At 42.8% G+C, this 8339-nt stretch overlaps 1 long non-coding RNA gene across 2 annotated transcripts; it reads right to left on the bottom strand.

The window, feature by feature from the left end:
* Nucleotides 1-3339: 3339 nt before the first annotated feature.
* On the bottom strand, nucleotides 3340-8064 carry LOC116101960. 2 transcript variants are annotated; one of them, XR_004122959.1, is made up of 4 exons: nucleotides 7954-8064; nucleotides 6067-6121; nucleotides 5144-5292; nucleotides 3340-4608 (listed from the first exon to the last, which is right to left on the bottom strand). It is a non-coding gene; the product is annotated as an uncharacterized LOC116101960 (long non-coding RNA). The 2 variants fall into 2 exon arrangements; XR_004122958.1 differs by lacking the exon at nucleotides 3340-4608 and having other exon boundaries at nucleotides 4943-5292.
* Nucleotides 8065-8339: the final 275 nt, after the last annotated feature.

The following is an 8339-nucleotide window of genomic DNA, read 5'->3' as shown; positions in this document are numbered from 1 at the left end:
GGCTTTGATGCTGCTGTCCAAAATTAAAAAAAAAAAAAACAAACAGCTTAGGCATCAGACACAGTGATACTTGCAACAATGACGACAACAACAGCAATCATGATTATTATTGCATATATATTCATATATTAGCTTAGAATGATTTCTTATATTAAGATATAAAATGGGTACCCCAGGTCAGAGAATAATGAAAACTCCCCTAGGAGTGAAAAAAGATGGGATTTTTAAAAATTCCAAAATTAATGGTTCTTTATGGTGTTCTCTAGAGAAATGCACCATCTTTTGGGAGTGAACCGTCTACGCACTGAGCATTTCTCTGTTAATCCCCATGTTTAATCTTTACAAATCTCTTCCTAATAATTTCTAACTATTATTTTAAAAACTCCAATGGTTGTTGAACTCTAGTGGGGATAATTATATATTATGTCATTGTTAAAATTAAAGATGTCAAATAAACACCAGAATTATTGACTTCTACTCTAATAAATCAGAAAATGAATATAGTAAAAATCACAGTTTTGATATTTTTATTACCTGATTAGATTGTGATTTTCTATTCCTGCTTAAATTTTTTGGTAGCTCTTAAATTACAGTGATGAGATGCTGAAGGCTACAGTATAGGAACAAGAGACTGGCCAGTGCAGGTCTAAACCCAGCAGGCGGCCTCTCCATTCTCTTTCTCTCATCTTACGTAGTCTAGGCTGGTTTGGAGCTTGCAATCCTCCTGCCTTAACCTCTGGAGTACTAAGATAGACACTAGGCCCAACTAATGCCTTTGAATAACTTAACATAGCAACTTAGAGAGATAGTTCAGAGGTTAATAGCATTGGCTGCTCTTGCAGAGGAACCTAGATTCCATCCTCAGCACCCACACAGTGGTTCACAACCATCTGTAACTCCAGGTCCAGGGGGTCTGATGCCCCTCTGGCCTCCACGGGCACTACATGCATGCTGTATACATATATATGTGTAGGAAAAACACTCATACAATAAAGTAGATAAATCTTTTAAAAAGTTAGGCAATGAGAAACAAGGGGCAGAAATTATTCCTGACACCACATTACTGTATTTTCCAAAGATAGTATCTCTGTATAAATCCCTTTGAGCAGAGCCTAAGTATTTCCACTCTTCCTTAGAGACGTCAAAGCAACATCATTAAATGTCCCTGATTTCTGAAAAACAAACATAAGTATCAGCTGTAGAAATAAAGGATATGAGTCCTTAAGTAGAAGGGAGAGGAACAGGAGTTCTCTGTAATGGGCACTGCCAAGCAAACAGGTTAAAGGCTCTGATGCAGGAGAGATAGCAAAGAATTAAGCAATGAGGTGAGAACATGGTTTTTCCTGTATCATCCTCTGCATATAAAATCTCGCATTATACAGGTAATTCTGGGAATCACTGAAGCCTTTATAGTGTCTCAGTTTCTTTTATGAAACAACATATACAAGTATGCTGTAAAAACATGTAGGTTGGGCTATCACACACGTGGTTTCATCTCTGTTTTGGAATAGGAAAGATTGAATGTTGTTCTGTAAAATCTTTTTGTTATCATTGCTCGTTTTTGCCAGCTTCTCGTATACACCAGGCTGGGCTCAGCCTCACTCTAGGACTAAGGATGACCTTGGCTTAGACTCCTCATCTTTCTGCTCCACTTTCCATAGTGTTGGCGTCCCAGGCATGTGCTATCACACCTGGTTGCCAACAGCCTTGTTTGAGAAAGAAACACATTCTATATCTAGAGCACTCTGACCTGTAGCACATTTAGGACAAAGGGACATTATGTGTACAACAGATGTTTCCCTCAAGGAATTTACAATGTGCTATTTCTTGACATGGGTTTGTTATGTTCACGTGTATCTTCCCTCTATACTTTGCTCTCTTGTTACTCCTTGATTGACTGACTAAGCAAAACACTTTATTCCTTGTAAACACAGCTTAATGCGTATATTGTAATTTTTTTCTTTTTTTTTTTTGGTTTTTCGAGACAGGGTTTCTCTGTGTAGCCCTGGCTGTTACACTGTAGACCAGGCTGGCCTCGAACTTAGAAATCCACCTGCCTCTGCCTCCCAAGTGCTGGGATTAAAGGTGTGCGCCACCACTGCCCCTGTCTGGGTTGCTTAAAGACAAATGTAGTGACACTGGTGTCTCACTGAGCTCCTACAAAAGCAGATAGAAAAAGGGGCTGTTCACAAAAAGCATCTGTGATAGAACATAGGTGAAGATAGTCCAGCCTGTCCTGGAGGTGGGCAATTATTCCCCAGTGGAGGGTACACTTCTCTCCAGCAAAAAGTTATGCTAGGTGTGGAGGAGGTTTGCCCATCCCCGAACTCCTCCAACAGCCACCATGCCGACCCAGGACCACTCTGACCCAGGGAGCCAGCAGGTGCATCCAGAGAGAGCAGGGATGCTTGCCTCTGGCCCTGAGGGTCTGTGCACATCAAGTGAGAGAAGACCTGAGGGTTACAGAGAGCTAACTGAGCTAGCAGTGCTTACCCAGGCTTTATCTCCAAGCTTTGGAGGAAGCAGGTGATGCGAATGGATGGGGCCTTGCTGTGTTGTGCTAGACCCTGCCTATGTCTGACTTTAGGATCTTCTTACTGGTGAACTGGGCTCACCTGACACTTGCTGAGGACACATGACAGCAGACTTCCTGGAGCTTCCCCAAGGTTGCAACCCAACCATTTGTTAGACGATGGCAGTTCAGGATGTTTCTTGCCCTACCTATCCTCTGGAAAAGGTTTGGTTATAGAGATGATATAAATGCTAGCCTCTGAGGGTTTTACAGCTTTGGAAAGCCACTGGACAGACAAGCCAAGCTGCAAAGAAGACTCTCAGACAAGTTGAGCTACAAGTAAGACTGAGGCCAGACCAGCTGCCTGGAAGCAGACACCAGCTGAGCTGCCTGGAGGAGGTCTAAGAACAGTCACTCAAAAGTCCACTCTCCAACAAGTCGAGTTGCCTGCAGGCAGTGAGCTCCCAGTTCCCAGCTTTGATAAGCTGTCATCCAGGGTGGGCTTTGGTGATGCAGCTGTCTGTGAATCATTTCTGCTCCTGTAAATAACTCCAAAAAAACTCACTGGTTCACCAAGTTGGACTTTCCTGGTATCTGTACACTGGTTGTGGGCTCCTACTGGGGGTGAGTAGACATGTGTGTCCCATCTCCCCAGGAAAATCAGGAAAAGGTTTGTCTCAGAACACACACACACACACACACACACACAGTCTATATAAATATTTTCTTGGTCCTGGAGAGATGGTTCAGCAGGTAAGAGCACTGACTGCTCTTCCAGAGGTCCTGAGTTCAATTCCCAGCAACCATATGGTGGCTCACAACCATCTGTAATGGGATCTGATGCCCCTCTTCTGGTGCGTCTAAAGAGAGCAATGATGTACTTATATACATTAAATAAATCTTTAAAGTAAATTATACTAGCAACAATTTAAACGTTTAAAACCAGGGGAGTGATAAAACTTAGGAAATACACTTTAATTATAAAAACAAAAGTAAGATAATGCTAGACTTAAAGAAGATCGATTCCCCACCTTTTCTTGGGGATCTATAAGCAGTTTATGGTTGCCTGTTCTTATACGCAACCCCAGTGAAACCCACCGGGTCACCAACAAGTAAGCAACAAACAGGATCAACTTGTTACCCAGAGACCCCGACCGTATTTCAAATATCAAAAATTCAAATTTCAAAAATCAAGAAAACTAACGGAAGAGACAGCTCTACAGTTAGAACTCGTGGGCTCATCAGCTAAAGGAACTCCCAAGCCCAGCAACATGATCTGGATCCCAGAGCCCGCGTAGAGGGAAGCAGGAACTAAGTCCTCAGGCTGTTCGACTTCCATGTGTACCCCATGGCAGGCCCACACCTGTGTCCACACCCCCCATCCTACCACACACATACATAGCTACTTTAAAAGAGGAAATTGTAACATCTTTCATTCAGAATGTAAAAGCATAGGTTGACAAAATAAACAAATCGATCAGTAGCGACATAGAGGATTTACACAACATTATTACACCAAGTATTTGGCATAACTGATACAGGCACAGAATACCTATGCCCAAGAGTGGGAGGGCCTGAAGCTGCAGGGCTACCAGGTTTAAGACAAGGAGCCGACATGGAAGTCACAGCTAAACTTTTAACTGTTTATTAACCATGTAGTATTAGCAAAGGGCAATTTGGGATAAAGTGCCAGCTCCGCCCCCTTCCCTGTTGAATTTCCTCCAGGGAATCCCACTGTGAGAGAAAATCAACCCTGATGGGGGAAATCATCTCAATGCCAAGAGAACACTGAACCAAAACTTCCCGTCATTTTATAGACTGAGCACAGAGAGGAAGATGGAGGTCAGGCTAGGGGTGGGAAAGTACCGAGAACTGCTTTACAGTAGGGATTAAATGTCTTCAAGGTTTTACCCTTTGATAAAGACGTCTAGGAAAGGGCCTCCCTAGGAGAGGGGCCTGGGCTAGGGATGCAGGTGTGCATGAGACATGACTGCTGAGGCAGGCTTCAACTCCCTTTGAAGACTGCAAAGCTCTCCATGTGTACTAAATCTGGGATGGTGAGGACAGCTTCCCCCTAAGTGGCTTACCAGGATCACCTTTGAAGAAAAAGAGACACATTCAATAAATAAAGAGGGGGAAAAAAAAAGAAAGAAATCAGTAAAGGTCCAGAAGATTTAAACAACACAGCAAGTCTACTTGACCCCAACGACATTTGCTCTTCATAACATCAGAAGAATACAGTCTTTTCTATTGCCCAGGGAACATTGACTAAGACACACCAGATTGGAGGTCAGGAGACAAATCTTGATAATTTAAAAGGACTCAAGTCACATGAAGAAATGAGAAAGAACAGATCTATTAGAAATACTTGAAAATGGAAGAAGGCATTTCACAGGTTAAAGGCAATTAAAGGCAAAAGACAAGTGGATATAGGTTATAACTGACAGCTCAAGGAAGGAAATGGTTAATAGAGTTTTGAGCTGTCTAATTGTTTATTACACTTTTTCTCATTTTAAAATTCCAATCAAAAGGTAAAAAACCAGAACTGCATGTGGCAGCACAATATGCCTGTACTTTCTCAGCTTGTAGGAGGTAGAGACAAGAGGACCAAGGGTTCAAGGTGATCCCCACCTGGGCTACTCAAAACCCTGTCTAAAAACAAAACAAAATGAAATCTGCGGTGGCAAAGGATCCCAGTTTTGTTCCATGAGCCCATATCTGGCAGCTCACAACTGCCTGGAACTGCTGCTCTGGTGCCTTCTCAAGGACTCCCCGGGTACCTGCACACACATGGAACAAATTCACTCAAATATACACAAATATAAGACTTCATTCATTAAATAAACAAAACAAAACCGAAGGTTGAAGCAAGAATTTGACCAGTCTGAGCTATAAAGCAAGATGGTGTTGAAAATATAAAAATTAAAAAAGCTAAGACCCTGGGTGGTGGTGGTGCACGCCTTTAATGCCAGCACTCAGGAGGCAGAGGCAGGTAGATCTCTGAGTTCAAGGGCAGCCTGGTCTACAGAGTGAGTTCCAGGACAGCCAGGGCTATACAGAGAAACCCTGTCTCAAAAAGAAAACCGAACCAAACCAAAACCAAAAACAAAAACCAAACCAAAAGCTAAATTCTCCCCAAAGTTACATAAATAGGACAAGAATGCTCTTTCTTTTAATTTGAGCACCAAATCCATTCTTTATAAATGTATCCAATATTGAAAAGCATCTATTACAAACTACACATTTTCATTACTCTCAAAAAAAAAAAAAAAAAAAAAAGTCAAGTGCCATTGAGTTAGTGCATGTCTTTAATCCAGAACTTGGGAGGAAGAGGAAGATGGGTCTTTATGATTTCAAGGCCACACTGTTCTACATGTTCAAACCAGGCAGAAACCCTGCCTCAAAAATAAGTAAATAAGAATAAATAAATTGCCCTGTTCCTCTATTATAAGAGAAGACTTGGGTAGGAGACACTCATGAAAACAACAATAAAGTAAAACAAAGATCATTTTCTGACATGATAAAGGCTGTTGAGGGGACCAATATCTACTTACCTCAAACTTCCCTTCTAAATGGACAATGGCCATTTTTTCTCTTCTGTGTTGTACCCTGAGAATAAGAAAGTTAAATGAAAAACACTTTATATATTTATGTACATTCAAGAAATATTAGGCCGGGCAGTGGTGGCGCATGCCTTTAATACCAGCACTTGGGAGGCAGAGGCAAGTAGATTTCTGAGTTCGAGGTCAGCCTGGTCTACAGAGTGAGTTCCAGGACAGCCAGGGCTACACAGAGAAACCCTGTCTCGAAAAAAACCAAAAAGAAAAAAAAAAAAGAAAATATTAGTAGTGATGCATTATTTTGAAATATACAGTTAATACATTTAGAGTTATTTAAATTTTATATTAAGAAAAAATGTATGTATTTTCAGTATTGCCATAGACAGGCATAACATAAGACTGTTAAATTGCTTGTTGTTTTATATCAAACAACTTTTATAATACTCATTTTTATTGTTATAATATTTTATAAACTTTAAAGAATATGTCAAAAAAGATATTGTGGGTATTGAAGGGGGTCTCTGGGAGGGGTTGGGGTACAAAAGGAAAACAAGAATGTGATTTAATTCCATTTACTTAAAATATGTTTTTAAATGTTAACAAATTCAGATAAATTGAAATCATGTAACTTTTCTCATTATAATGCAATAAAACTTAAAAAAAAAAAGTTAAATGAGATGCTTTGTTGTTCCTGCCTTATACTCCGAATTAGAGACAACCTGTTCCTCCGTCCTCATCGGTCAGGAGACTGGTATTGGAAATGGAGAAGACTGTTCTGTCTTAGGCTTCATTTCCTAGCCTCTATAGCACTTCTTCTACAAGAGCAGTAGGGGTGTCACTGCATCTCAAAGTCTCATCTAAATCCTAGGCCTACAGCTTCTTCATGAGGGGTCTCCACGAGCTGGCTTCCTTCCTGCCAGCTTCCTTGGCTACACGATTAGGGAGCACAGGGAACCAGCAACAAAATTATGCCCGGTGGAAAGAGGAAGGATGGCCAGACTGACTCAGTGCTGGCCATGGATGGACGGATGAGCTGCCACCATGCTAAAAGAGAGGTTAAATCCTTACATTCTGGGAGTGATTGGGGAGAGACACAAAGTCACAAGACACTCAGGATCCTTTGGTAGATCCCCTTACCCCCCAATGAATTCCAAACAACATTTCACCTTTGTACCCTTGATCGCAGGTACAAAATATACTAGTGACCACACAAAGCTACACGCAATAAAATTTCTACAGTCACATTGCTAGTGTCACAAGTCACACTGTCAGAGCTACACCGTTGGAGCACTCTTACATAGGATCCAAGCATGTACAAGAACCAGACATCCTGTCAGGGACAAATACTGTCAGCGACATTCTTTTACAAGGATGCACTTGTACTTTCTTTACAATCATGAGAACAGCCCATATTACATACTACAGTCACACACATGCACACACATGCACACACACACATGTGCATACACACACACTGTCACCCAGATGGGAAAGCACAATGAAGTCACAAGCGACGGAAACAAGCTATCACAATCTCAGTGACACCACCATACATGTCCTCCCAGGCAAGCCAGTCATGCCCAGGATCCCAGGTACATCCAACAACCTCAGAGAGGCATAAGCATCCAAATACCTCGCTATCACGGCACCGTTTCTCCACCATACACGTGGGCCGACGCCATCCCAGCCCCAGAAACATCTCCAGGGAGATAGGCAACAATCACACACACACCCCTGGAGTCACAACTCATTCACACACATCACGCCAACCACACACCAGGGTCGCAACGAGCTCCCAAAGCACAGGCTTGTAGCGCACACATGAGGGACACCGCCACCTAAGGCACAGACACGTCCTCCAGGCGTTCCCAGAACTCCCACCTCCGAGAGTCCCGCCTCCTGCGCCGGGCTCCACGCTCCACTTCAGTCAACCTGCTCCGCGGGATGCTTAGGCGCACCTCCTCCAGACGCAGTCCTCTGGCGACAAAAGTACCCCGAACTCTCGCGAGGAAACGAAGCGGTGTCCTGCACCCGGTGACTCTGGGAAATGTAGTCCAATGCCAAGGGGCAAGGCTTGCCCTCCCACTCTGCCTCCCAAATTCCCTGCCTCTCTTCCTCTCTCCCTTCCACCTTCTCTCTCACCCTTCCTTCTTTCGTTACCACCTCTCTCCTCCCTTCTCCCTCTCTCCTTCCGACCTTCCCTCTCTCCCTCTTCCTCCCCGCCCCAATCTCAATATTTGTGAGGTGATTTATACTTGTAGTGAAGA

This window comes from Mastomys coucha, unplaced genomic scaffold, assembly GCF_008632895.1.
Source record: "Mastomys coucha isolate ucsf_1 unplaced genomic scaffold, UCSF_Mcou_1 pScaffold21, whole genome shotgun sequence".
Lineage (NCBI taxonomy): Eukaryota > Metazoa > Chordata > Mammalia > Rodentia > Muridae > Mastomys > Mastomys coucha.
The sequence above is the reverse complement of the archived record's forward strand: the minus strand, read 5'-3'. Positions and strand labels throughout refer to the sequence as shown.